Below are 14,273 nucleotides of genomic sequence, written 5' to 3'. Positions count from 1 at the left end.
CATTGCAAATATTTTGGTGCTTGATAAACTTTGCATTATTATTTTAAAATTTTTAGTTATGCTTTTACTAATCATGGTTAAACTTTGGTAAAGGGAATTATATAAAAAAAAATTTTGAATATTCTGATTCTAATATAAACAGAATTGAGGGGAAGTGTTATTTTTTTTTCAAATCTCAAGGGAGGAGAGTGTTTTTTCCCTCATAAGGTTTGGGGTGGAAAATTATTCCTCCAAACCTCAAGGAAGGGGAGTGTAATCCCCATTTAAAAAAAAATAATAAAAAAAATAAATAAATAAAAACTCACTCTAGTTTAATATAGAAGAATGAGAAATTTATTGTTTATTGCACTTTTAACACTAAATAATTTAAAGAAGCTGAAATAGGTTTCCAAGTACAGTGATTATTTCCTGGTAAACAATTAGGGCTTGTTTGGTATATTGAATTGGGATTATGATAGGACAATCTTTATTGTTGCGAATAAAATATGTTGTAATAGAATAACTAAACATATTCATAAGTTTGGTTGTGAGTTGTAATATTAGAATTAAGCTTAATTAATATTTATTTTAGGAAATATTTTACTCATACAATTATATTTTCTTTAAAAATAATATTTTTTTGAATTTGAGAGAGAGATGAGTAATTTTTTATGATTTTTTATTTTTATAATTATTATGTGTAAATGGAAAGTTTGTTTATTTGAAAATATATTAATTTTTGATGAAAAAATATATTAATTTTAGATATTATTACACATACTAATAAATAACTATTATAAAAATGACTATTTTATTAAAAAAACCAAAATAAAGAATGTTTATTCTTCTCAAAAGATAAAATCAAATAAATAATATTTTTTTATAAGAATAAAAAAAATTACAATGCTTATTGAATAGTTAAATTATAAGAATAATTATTACATTACAATGCTTATTAGCATCCACATTCGGATTTCATATCTCATCTTATTTTACCATCCTAAAAATCTAATTTATCAATTATACTATATCATTTTACAATACATCCAGCATCCCAACTTTTATTTTCCTATTCTAGTAGCTGAACCCAAAAAAAAAAAAAAAAAAACACAATCCAACGCCAACACAGCACAGCCACCACCAAAAACCCACAACCACCATAAAACAAACCCACAGAACACCATAAAACAAACCCACAACCACAAATCACAAATCAAACCCACGCCGATCAAATCACAAATCAAGCCCAAACACCGAAACCACACACTGATCTCAACCTTGTGGCATCCTTGTTGCTGCGTGAGAGAGGCTAAGCGTGAGATGGTGTGAAAAGTTAAATGGGGCTTGAACGGACTGGCTTGAGATTTCCAAACCCACAAACGTTTGAGAACCCTTGAAATTTCCAACGGAGCTTCGTTTGAGATTTGATTTGAGAGACCGACGGACCTTTGCTTGAGAGGGGCGTGAACGGACTACGAGGGGATGAGAGAGCAAAAACAGAGAGAGAGGACTATAGCGCTATTAAAATATATTATTTGTTGGATGGCATAGCGCTACAATGCAATCTCACATATGAAATCGCACTGTAACGCTATGCCAAAAAAATTTGGCATTCGGCATTAATAGCAGTCTATTTGCTAGAGCAATTTGGGCCTAAAGGCCAAATGTATTCTACAATTTGGCATTTGAGAAGCCGAATGCTGATGCTCCACTCTCAAGCGCATTTCTTTTATACTATTTTATTGAAGTAAATGAAACACAACTTTTCACGCTTTAGTTTTACACTTCAAGTGCACAACGGGGTTAATTCTGCCGTTTACTCTAAAAAAAAGTGCAAACGGGGTTAGATGAATGGCTTCTCAACCAGATCGAGTCACTAACAATCGGCTGATCATCTTGATTTCTGTGCCATGTCCAGAGCGCATGGGTTGCGTAACTTGCGTTAACCATGTCGAGTTCCCCATGCCCAAAGCTTGCCTGCCTAAAAACGGATATGCTGGGCTTTGGATCTTGATACCTGTAAGACGAAGAATGCATGAAGTTAAATTAAATGAAACAATATTGTTTGTCCTTGCTATGGGTATACAAAATCATTTTCATTTTAAATGAATCCATATTTTATGATTCATATTAACAATGTTATCTAACCAAAGCGAATGCAATAGTGATTTAATTGAGTAGAGACAAAAATAAATGGAAAAAATGATTCCTATTTAATGTCTTTTGGACCGAATATTGTATAATTTAGTAGTATTTCTTGATCTCTTTTATAAAAAAACTAAAGTTATAATCTCACTGCTCACTTACCGTAGCACATTAATAAAAATAAAATATATACTGGAATAAAGTATTTTTGTTGCTTAATTTAAAACCAAGCGATAAAAAAGATGTTAGTTAGCTTCAATCTAAACCATTCCCTACCTATTGCTACAAGTACTATAAGCATTATTTTACGGTATTAAGTTGATCACAAGGTTAGCCATGATGTAGAAGATATAAATTATCTTACGTGGTGGCAAGACCTTCACGATTTCCACCATCCCCAATGTTGATATAAACTGGAGCACAATTGTCCTGGTTCCCATTGTAAACGCGACTCTGAGACAGAAGTAACAATGACAAATGGAAACATATTAGCTAGTCACACAGAATTCTACTATTACTGTTTGTTTCGATATTACATTTTTTTAGAAAACAAATCATTTTTCAAAGAGTAATTTGTAGAAAACTATTTCATTTTCCTCTATATGGTAGCGTCTTTAAAATAAGTTAGAAAACTATTTTTTAACTTTTCTTATTTAGCTTTTAGTATGTTAGATAGAGCTATTTATCTTATATAACTTCATCTAAGATAATAGAATTGTACTCAAGAATTTTTTTTTGCCAAAAATAACTCTATTTCATACTAAATTAAATAAGGAAAGTTAAGAAATAGTTTTTCTTTTATCTATTTTTTATAATATTACAAAATATAGGATAAAATGCAAAAAAATTATCTTCATATAAAATTTTCCATTAAAACAAACAAGTAATTATTAGATATTTCTAAAGTATAGTGATATATATATTATGTTTTTTTCCTTTTACATTTATGATGAATTTTTCATAATCTTATTAAGTGATTTGTTTTTATTAGATGCAGATTTTTTATTTATTTAAAGAATGCCCAATAGTTTTCCTGAGTTGTACATATAGCATAGTCAGTCAAGCAAACAAAACTAAATTTAACAGATGGCCATGAAGTAGGGTAAAGTTAAGGGTCATCAAATAGCCCATGGCCCACAGCCCGACCCAGAAACCCGACGGCCCACCGGGCTAATGGGCAGCCCAGCCCATTGTTATTGAGGCCCATGGGTAGCCCACTAGCCCAGTGAGTCAGGCCATGGGCTATTTTTTATGCCCATGGGTACCCGGTGGGCTAGCCCAGTAGCTCAACCCGTTGCCCAGCTCGTTGGCCTAACCTATTAGCCTAGTTTAATAACTCATAATTCATAACAAAAATATATAGGAAGTGTATGAAGGATTGATCTTGAGATATCATAGAGGAATTTCTTAAGAGAACTTCCTCAACCATTAAGATATCCAAAGTAATTGTGCTAAACTTGGTTTACTAAATATATATTTTTCTAGTAGTTTATCAAATTTGAATTAACCATTTGAAATTTTTTTTATTAAAGATAAAAAAAAAAAAAAACTATTTAAAGCCTTAATAAATAAAAAATTAAATAGGTTTTCATCAACAAAACAAAAAATTAAATAGATTTGATTGTAAAAAATTTGTAATTAAGTATTAAATTATTTAATTCTTTCTGTGGGGGATAAGGGGGTCAGGCCCAAGTTAATGGGCCGAATACCCAGGAGAGGACTGTTTCACATCTGAAGATAAAGATGCGGAGAGTGCAGGGCCCAGAGTGAAGCGGAATCCTCCTGTAGAGAATCAACGCTGTCCGAGGATGATATCTCCAGTCCGAGGAGGACATCACCTGTCCGAGGAAGATATTTTACTTTGATATGATATCGGAGACTAACTGAGTAGGGGAAAAGCCTGATTGATTGTCCGAGGACTCCACCTGATCAAGATAAGCTCAAAACATACTCAGGAACGATAAGGATGAGGAAATATCTGAGGGAAAGGCTGCTGCCACCGTATTCAATGCATTGCAACAGCTTTTCTGGTGTCTTAATAAAGTAATTTTCTCTCTGAACAAACAAAACCAAATCAGAAAAAAGAAACAAACAAAATAGCAGAGTGCAGAGAGAGAGAGAAGTACACGAGGAGTACGAAAGTTGAAGGCCAATGTTGCTCTGCTGATTGGAAGAAAACCCTAGCTCCGGTAATCAAACACCGGCTGCGGCGGAGGCCGATGGTGACGTGGCATATACGGTGGTGATGATCTGGGAGACTGAGCTTGGATTCCAGCTCCAACTCTCTCTCTCCCTCTCTCTCACCAACTCTCTCTTTTTTCTTTTTTCAAATGATTTTTTTATATATAAAAAAATTTATGGGAGAAGTAAATGAGTTGATTTACCATATCTTTTCTATAAATTAATTTTACATGTAACGTAAATATATTGATTAAATAATGAATAATACCTTATTAACACAAAATTTAAATAAAAAAAATTTTTAATGTATTAATGATAACTTATATTAATATAATAAAAATTGATAAGTGGTTTAACATAAATAATAAAGTATTTTTATTATTTAATTCAAAACCAAGCAATAAAAAATGTGTTTCTTTCTATAAAAAAAAAATGTTTAGTTTGTTCTGTCTAGTCTAGTCCTTTTTTTTTTTAGTTTAAAAATTTATAAATAACATAAATTTATTGAATAGATAATGAATAATATCTAATTAACATGAAATTTAATATGTTAATGGGAACTTATGGTCCAGTAGTTAAAATTTTTAAATATTAATACAATAAAAATTGATGAGTGGAGTAACATAAATAAAAGTATAATTTAAGTCTTAACACCCAAATATTTTGTTATAATTACTGGTTTACTCCTCTTTAATAAACTAGGGTCAGTACACTCTTCTCATTTGAGATTTTGGAAAATGACACTTCACTCCAAACTTGAAGGAATTTTTTTTTTCTCCCTTTACATCAGTTTGAACAAATTCTTTTAAATTGATATTAAAAATGTTGTGTACTAACCTATTCTTTGCTTATGGGTAGGTTATCCCCCTTTCAAAATCAAAATCAATAGATTTAAAATTTTAATTAAAGAATATTTAAAAATATTTAGTATGATTTTTTTTTTAGTTTTTCAACAGGTTGTGGAGAGATTTGTCATTGTAATTATTTTGGTGCTTGATAAACTTTGCATTATTATTTTAAAATTTTTAGCTATGCTTTTACTAATCATGGTTAAACTTTGGTAAAGGGAATTATATTAAAAGAAAAAATTGAATATTTTGATACTAATATAAACAGAATTAGGGGGAAGTATTATTTTTTTCAAATCTCAAGGGAGGAGAGTGTTTTTTCCCTAATAAGGTTTGGGGTGGAAAATTATTCCTCCAAACCTCAAGGAAGGGGAGTGTAATCCCCATAAAAAAAATTAAAAAAAAAAAAACTCACTCTAGTTTAATACAGAAGAACGAGAAATTTATTGTTTATTGCACTTTTAACACTAAATAATTTAAAGAAGCTGAAATAGGTTTCCAAGTACAGTGATTATTTCCTGGTAAACAATTAGGGCTTGTTTGGTATATTGAATTGGGATTATGATAGGACAATCTTTATTGTTGCGAATAAAATATGTTGTAATAGAATAACTAAACATATTCATAAGTTTGGTTGTGAGTTGTAATATTAGAATAAAGCTTAATTAATATTTATTTTAGGAAATATTTTACTCATACAATTATATTTCTTTAAAAATAATATTTTTTGAATTTGAGAGAGAGATGAGTAATTTTTTATGATTTTTTATTTTTATAATTATTATGTGTAAATGGAAAGTTTGTTTATTTGAAAATATATTAATTTTTGATGAACAAAAATATATTAATTTTAGATATTATTACACCTACTAATAAATAACTATTCATAAGAAATGACTATTTCTTATTAAAAAAACCAAAATAAAGAATATTTATTCTTCTCAAAAGACTAAAAATCAATAAATAATATTTTTTTATAAGAATAAAAAAAAATTACAATGCCTATTGAATAGTTAAATTATAAGAATAATTATTACATTACAATGCTTATTAGCATCCACATTCGGATTTCATATCTCATCTTATTTTACCATCCTAAAAATCTAATTTATCAATTATACTATATCATTTTACAATACATCCAGCATCCCAACTTTTATTTTCCTATTCTACTCCTTAAAATAATATTTCTACACAATAAAATAATATATCTCACAATTACCATCATTTAAAATACAACACAACACATTATTTATTCTTTCTCTCTCTTTATTTTTGTTCAACAACCACAATCACCACCACCACCGCACTACACACACCTGACACCACCACCACCAGCAACCCATAATCTACCGTCAACACCAAAAAAAAAAAAAAAAAATACAACTACTTCCACCACCTCCATCATCGGCCCACCAGCCACAACCACAAACCCCAGTAGCTAAACCAAAAAAAAAAAAAAAAACACAATCCAACGCCAACATAGCGCCACCAACACAGCACAGCCACCACCAAAAACCCACAACCACCATAAAACAAACCCACAGAGCACCACAAAACAAACCCACAACCACAAATCACAAATCAAACTCACGCCGATCAAATCACAAATCAAGCCCAAACACCAAAACCACACATTGATCTCAACCTTGTGGCATCCTTGTTGCTACGTGAGAGAGGCTGAGCATGAGAGAGGCTAAGCGTGAGATGGTGTGAAAAGTTAAATAGGGCTTGAACGAACTGGCTTGAGATTTTTTGAACCCATAAACATTTGAGAACCCTTGAGATTTCCGACGGAGCTTCGTTTGAGATTTGATTTGAGAGACCGATGGAGATTTGCTTGAGAGGGGCGTGAACGGACTATGAGGGGATGAGAGAGCAAAAACAGAGAGAGAGGACTGTAGCGCTATTAAAATATATTATTTGTCGGATGGCATAGCACTATAGTGCAATCTCACATATGAAATCGCACTGTAGGGCTATGCCAAAAAAATTTGGCATTCGACATTAATAGTAATCTAGTTGCTGGAACAATTTGGGCCTAAATGCCAAATGTATTTTACAATTTGGCATTTGAGAAGCCGAATGCTGATGCTCCACTCTCAAGCGCATTTCTTTTACACTATTTTATTGAAGTAACTGAAACACAATTTTTTCACGCTTTAGTTTTACACTTCAAGTGCACAACGGGGTTAATTCTGCCGTTTACTCTAAAAAAAAGTGCAAACGGGGTTAGATGAATGGCTTCTCAACCAGACCGAGTCACTAACAACCGGCTGATCATCTTGATTTCTGTGCCATGTCCAGAGCGCATGGGTTGCGTTAACCATGTCGAGTTCCCCATGCCCAAAGCTTGCCTCCCTAAAAACGCATATGCTGGGCTTTGGATCTTGATACCTGTAAGACGAAGAATGCATGAAGTTAAATTAAATGAAACAATAGTGTTTGTCCTTGCTATGGGTATACAAAATCATTTTCATTTTAAATGAATCCATATTTTATGATTCATATTAACAATGTTATCTAACCAAAGCGAATGCAATAGTGATTTAATTGAGTAGAGACAAAAATAAATGGAAAAAATGATTCCTATTTAATGTCTTTTGGACCGAATATTGTATAATTTAGTAGTATTTCTTGATCTCTTTTATAAGAAAAACTAAAGTTATAATCTCACTGCTCACTTACCGTAGCACATTAATAAAAATAAAATATATACTGGAATAAAGTATTTTTATTGCTTAATTTAAAACCAAGCGATAAAAAAGATGTTAGTTAGCTTCAATCTAAGCCATTCCCTACCTATTGCTACAAGTACAATAAGCATTATTTTACGGTATTAAGTTGATCAAAAGGTTAGCCATGATGTAGAAGATATAAATTATCTTACGTGGTGGCAAGGCCTTCACGATTTCCACCATCCCCAATGTTGATATAAACTGGAGCACAATTGTCCTGGTTCCCATTGTAAACGCGACTCTGAGACAGAAGTAACAATGACAAATGGAAACATATTAGCTAGTCACACAAAATTCTACTATTACTGTTTGTTTCGATATTAACAATTTTTTAAAAAATAAATCATTTTTTAAAGAGTATTTTGTAGAAAACTATATCATTTTCCTACATATGGTAACGTCCTTAAAATAAGTTAGAAAACTATTTTTTAACTTTTCTTATTTAGCTTTTAGTAAGTTAGATAGAGCTATTTTTCTTATTTAACTTCATCTAAGATAATAGAATTGTACTCAAGAATTTTTTTTGCCGAAAACAACTCTATTTCATACTAAATTAAATAAGAAAAGTTAAGAAATAGTTTTCTTTTTATCCATTTTTTCTAATATTACAAAATACAGGAAAATGCAAAAAAATTATCTTCATATAAAATTTTCCATTAAAACAAACAAGTAATTATTAGATATTTCTAAAGTATAGTGATATATATTATGTTTTTTTCCTTTTACATTCATGATGAATTTTTCTTAATATTATTAAGTGATTTGTTTTTATTAGATGCAGATTTTTTATTTATTTAAAGAATGCCCAATAGTTTTCCTGAGTTGTACGTATAGCATAGTCAGTCAAGCAAACAAAACTAAATTTAACAGATGGCCATGAAGTAGGGTAAAGTAGGACTTACAAAGCGCTTATAAGCATTTACATGTCCAGCAAAAACAATATCTACACGAGCTAGAAAAATTAACGCTTCCATGGATTTCTTCATATCATCCGACTCTTTCTCTCCTTGATGAGCAGTATTGGAATTGTACCATGGTGCATGAATAAGCACTACAGTCCATGGAGTTACATTCCTATAAACTTTCCGCAAGTCTGCCTCTAACCATTTATACTGTGGAGATTCAAAATCAAAGTCTGTCTATGAACCCAACATGATAACATGTACCCCAGCTACATCGAAAGAATAGTATAGGTTTGTGGTTGAGCCACTCTCCTCGAACGGCATGCGCCATCTTGTATTATAGGCTGTGAAGGGTTCTTTGTGAAACAATGGGAACTTCTCAACTTCGTGGTTGCCTTGGGTCACCATCCAAGGCCTCTTGCTAACCAGTGGCTCCACAAGGCTGCCAAATGAGTCCCAAAGAGACTGTAAGAAATCGGCATATGCTAAGTCCACTGGCAATAGCAGCATGTCATAGTTCGATTGTGATATGTGTTGGAGGGTTGAGTTGGTCCATTCTGTCTGTCCAAGATCACCTGCATTATGTATGCTTTGAAAATTAAGTAAAATGGCATGAATATGAAATATGGAAAACGTATGGGTGTCTCAACTCTCTGAGGGGTTGTTTATTTCCTTGTGATGTTAATATTACATTATTATAATTTTACATTAATGTAATCTTAATACAAGAATATAACATTACATTATTTAGAAAAGTAGTGTGATATATTTTGTAATGTTAGATTATGGTAATGTTAAAAAAAATAAAATAAACCAAAAATTATATAATCGTAATGTGCATCACATCAAGAGCACATCACAATGAACCAAATACCCCTATAAGGATTTTGATCTTGGGAGGGTCAAAAAGGGTTTTAAGGAGGTTAAAGTTCTTTTAGAGAAATTGTTCCTTAAAGTTTAAAACTAAAAACTGAAATTTGAATCTAAAAAAAAAAAAAAAAAAAAAAATATCTTGTATTATAGGCTGTGAAGGGTTCTTTGTGAAACAATGGGAACTTCTCAACTTCGTGGTTGCCTTGGGTCACCATCCAAGGCCTCTTGCTAGCCAGTGGCTCCACAACGCTGCCAAATGAGTCCCAAAAAGACTGTAAGAAATCGGCATATGCTAAGTCCACTGGCAATAGCAGCATGTCATAGTTCGATTGTGATATGTGTTGGAGGGTTGAGTTGGTCCATTCTGTCTGTCCAAGATCACCTGCATTATGTATGCTTTGAAAATTAAGTAAAATGGTATGAATATGAAATATGGAAAACGTATGGGTGTCTCAATTCTCTGAGGGGCTGTTTATTTCCCTGTGATGTTACATTATACATAATATTACATTATTATAATCTTATATTAATGTAATCTCAATACAATAATACAACATTACATTGTTTAAGAAGGTGATGTGATATATTTTGTAATTTTAGATTATGATAATGTTAAAAAAATAAAATAAACCAAAAACTTTAATGTCACATAATCGTAATATGCATTACATCAAAAGCACATCACAATGAACCAAATATCTCTATAAGGGTTTTGATCTTGGAGGGGTCAAAAAGGGTTTTAAGGAGGTTAAGTTCTTTTAGAGAAATTGTTCCTTAAAGTTGAAAACTAAAAACTGAAATTTGAATCTAAAAAAAAAAAAAAAAACTCTACAATCCACTATTTATCCTTTATAATTCCATAATTTTAAAACTTTGTTTACTGCAATTTGTCAAATACTCAAAATGCTAACAACTGTTATAATTAGTTAAAACTTAATATAGTAGATTTTTTTAAATTAAAACTCTACTCTTAAAATTATACTTCCTACAATAATGCCGAAAAGGCACATGGTCTTCAAAATAAATTACTCACTAATTATAACCTTTATTAATATATATATGAATGTCACATTCTCTTGCTAGTAACACGTGTATAGTTAGCTTTTACATACCTGAAACAGAAAATTTAATTGGGAATTCAGCTGGGGGAGTTCTTAAAAAGTACTCTTCGGTGGAATTTTCGCCGCAACGGTAGAAGTAAAGTGTATCAGGTTTCAATGGAGAAATTACTACTTCATGAATTTCATCAGACTTGTACGCCATGTATTTGTACGAAGATGAAGTCCCAAGTACGGAACTCTGGTATACACCAGCAGTTTCTGAAAAATATACTATTGGCTTGGTTGAGGCTTTAGTAATCCATGTAATCCTCATTTTGTCTTGGCCAACTGAAGATATATGCACCTGCATGCAGTAACACATTATTATTGGAAGGTATATATAAACCATTATAAGCCCAATATATGTTGATCATAGACACTTTGGACTATTATTACACAATCAATTTTTGGTAAGAGAATGATTTAAGGTGTTTCAAGTACTAATACTTAAGCCTTAAGGTTGAAAAGAAAAAGAAAAAGAAATCTGGCTCTAAGTTGACGAGAAGAGATCTTATTAGAGTTTAACTAATCATTTCTAGCATCAAATCTTATATGAAACTAGAAATTCACACTACATGAAGTTTAAATTTAATAACTAGTTTTTTTTTGGCCCCAAACCTAACTCGTAGACAAATTTCCTCATCCCATGAAAGTTAACAAATTTAGCTACTATTGAAACTAGTATGCATTTCCTAATGGATAGGATTCAAAGAACACAAAGAACATAAAGAACAAAGAATTTCTAACGAGCTTATAGCTAAAGATTCGTTGTAACTCCGTTTTAAAGATCTTCAATCTATTCTTCAACCAAATTTCAAGATATTTGGTGTTCAAATCAAAATTAATTTACTATAATTCGAATAAATAAATCTTTCAAGGAGATCGAATTATGAATCACTCTTTTGTAATTTCAGAGAATCGTACCACATATTCTTTAATACAAATTCACATTTGTGAAACTATTTTATTTGTTTGATTTTTGTCAAACTAGAAATTTAGTTGTTTATAGTTGCTTTGCTTATTGGAATTTGGAAGAAAATGTCGGGGAGATAAACACCTTGGAGAGCTTCCTTTGAGTAATTAATATAACATATAGAGACACACTTTAATCCAAAAGGCCTAAGCCCAATGGGTATGTGCTCAATTATGTTATATTAACCACTCATTCTTCTCATCTTTATTCAATGTGGGACTTCGCTCACACATGTAACCCAACAATCTCCTCCTCACGTGTGAGTTTCTGCCACTCTGTGGGCTTCAAGACTTCTTTGTGGGCCATGAATAAGTCCTACTCGCTCCCCCTTGTCTAATGAGCTTTTCACTTCATCAGCGCGTCATCCATGGGTCTCTCGTACGCCATCCATGGGAATCACGTGTTAACCCCGCATGCACATCCATGGGAATCTCGCATGTCCATGTCCATAGGAACCTTGCACCTCATCATTGTCTACCACTATTGGCAATAATACTCCTTTGTTGGGCCTTTTCCAAGATCGTTTATGTGGGCTTTATGGGCTTGCTTGGTGTAATATACTGTCCCCGTTCTAACTGTGAAAGGGACCTGCCCTGCTCCATTTGCGAAAGGGCTTCAAGTACACACACTCCGTTCCCGCTCCAACTGCGAAAGGAATCTCGATAACCTGCCTTGCCACCTTTGCCCCACACTACCATGGGCTCTGATACTACTTGTTGGGGGGATAAATACCTTGGGGAGCTTCCTTAAGTAATTAATATAATATATAGAGACACACTTTAACCCAAAAGGCCTAAGCCCAATAGGTATATGCTCAATTATGTTATATTAATCACTCATTCTTCTCATCTTTATTCAATGTGGGACTTTACTTACACGTGTAACCCAACAATCTCCCCCTCACGTGTGAGTTTTTGCCACTCTGTGGGCTTCAAGACTTCTTTGTGGGTCATGAATAAGTCCTACTCGCTCCCCCTTGCCTAATGGGCTTTTCACTTTATTAGCGCGTCATCATGGGTCTCTCGTACGCCATCCATGGGAACCACGTGTCAACCCCGCACGCACATCCATAGGAACCCCGCATGTCCATGTCCATAGTAACCTTGCACCTCATCATTGTCTATCACCATTGGCAATAATACTCCTTTGTTGGGCCTTTTTCAAGATCGTTTGTGTGGGCTTTTATGAACTTGTTTGGAGTAATATACCGTCCCCGCTCTAACTGCGAAAGGGACCTGCCCTGCTCCATTTGCGAAAGGGCTTCAAGTACACACACCCCGTTCCTACTCCAATTGCGAAAGGAACCTTGATAGCCTGCCTTGCCACTTTTGCCCCACACCACCATAGGCTTTGATACCACTTGTCGGGGAGATAAACACCTTGGGGAGCTTCCTTTTGAGTAATTGATATAACATATAAAGACATACTTTAACCCAAAAGGTCTAAGCCTAATGGATATGTGCTCAATTATATTATATTAACCACTCATTCTTCTCATCTTTATTTAATGTGGGACTTCACTCATACGTGTAACCCAACAGAAAACCCTAGCTTTAGTAATCAAAGCACTAGCTGCGGTGGAGGCCAATGGTAGCGTGGCATATTCACTGATGATGATTATTTGAGAGAGCGAACTCGGATTCCAGCTCCAACTCTCTCACACTCACAAACAAGCTTAGGTAATTAGTTATATATATATATATATATAGTTATTGCTCGGTCTAGTCTAGTCTTTTTTTTTTACAAATGAATTTTTATTGAATTTATTGGAGAAGTAAATGAGTAAATTCATTGCTACCTTCATAGTAACTCTATAAATTCTCTACATTTCAAAATTTTACATATAAATAACCCAACAGAAAACCCTAGCTCTAGTAATCAAAGCACTAGCTGCGGTGGAGGCCAATGGTGGCGTGGCATATTCACTGATGATGATTATTTGAGAGAGCGAACTCAGATTCCAGCTCCAACTCTCTCACACTCACAAACAAGCTTAGGTAATTAGTTATATATATATATATATATATAGTTATTGCTCGGTCTAGTCTAGTCTTTTTTTTTAACAAATGAATTTTTATTGAATTTATTGGAGAAGTAAATGAGTAAATTCATTGCTACCTTCATAGTAACTCTATAAATTCTCTAATGAATGATATCTAATTAACACAACATTTTATGTATTGAATCTATTGATGAGTGGTGTAACGTAAATAATATTAATATTATTGATAAGTGGTGTAACATAAATAATAAAGTAAAGTATCTGATAGTTAAATAACAGATCTTTGGAGTTCAATCTTCGTTTATACCAAAAACTGATTGATGTCTTGGTCTAATGATAAAGAGCTATTATTAAGAGCGGACATCATATATTGAAAATCTTTCAAAAAAAAAAAAAAAAAAACCAAGCAATAAGGAAGGTGTTTAGTTCAATCCAATTTGGTCTAGTCAGTTTTTTTTGTTTTTTTTTTTTTTTTTTTTTTTTTTTTTTTTTTTTTTTTAAAAATTTTTTTTTTTTTTTTTTTTTTTTTTTT

At 32.4% G+C, this 14,273-nt stretch overlaps 1 pseudogene; it reads right to left on the bottom strand.

The window, feature by feature from the left end:
• Positions 1-1,838: 1,838 nt before the first annotated feature.
• On the bottom strand, positions 1,839-11,040 carry LOC112001797 (probable purple acid phosphatase 20; annotated as a pseudogene).
• Positions 11,041-14,273: the final 3,233 nt, after the last annotated feature.

The sequence above is a fragment of the Quercus suber genome, unplaced genomic scaffold, assembly GCF_002906115.3.
Source record: "Quercus suber isolate HL8 unplaced genomic scaffold, Cork oak 2.0 scaffold_18, whole genome shotgun sequence".
NCBI classification, from domain to species: Eukaryota; Viridiplantae; Streptophyta; class Magnoliopsida; order Fagales; family Fagaceae; genus Quercus; species Quercus suber.
Note: the sequence above shows the minus strand (reverse complement) of the source record. Positions and strands in the feature narration are given on the sequence as shown.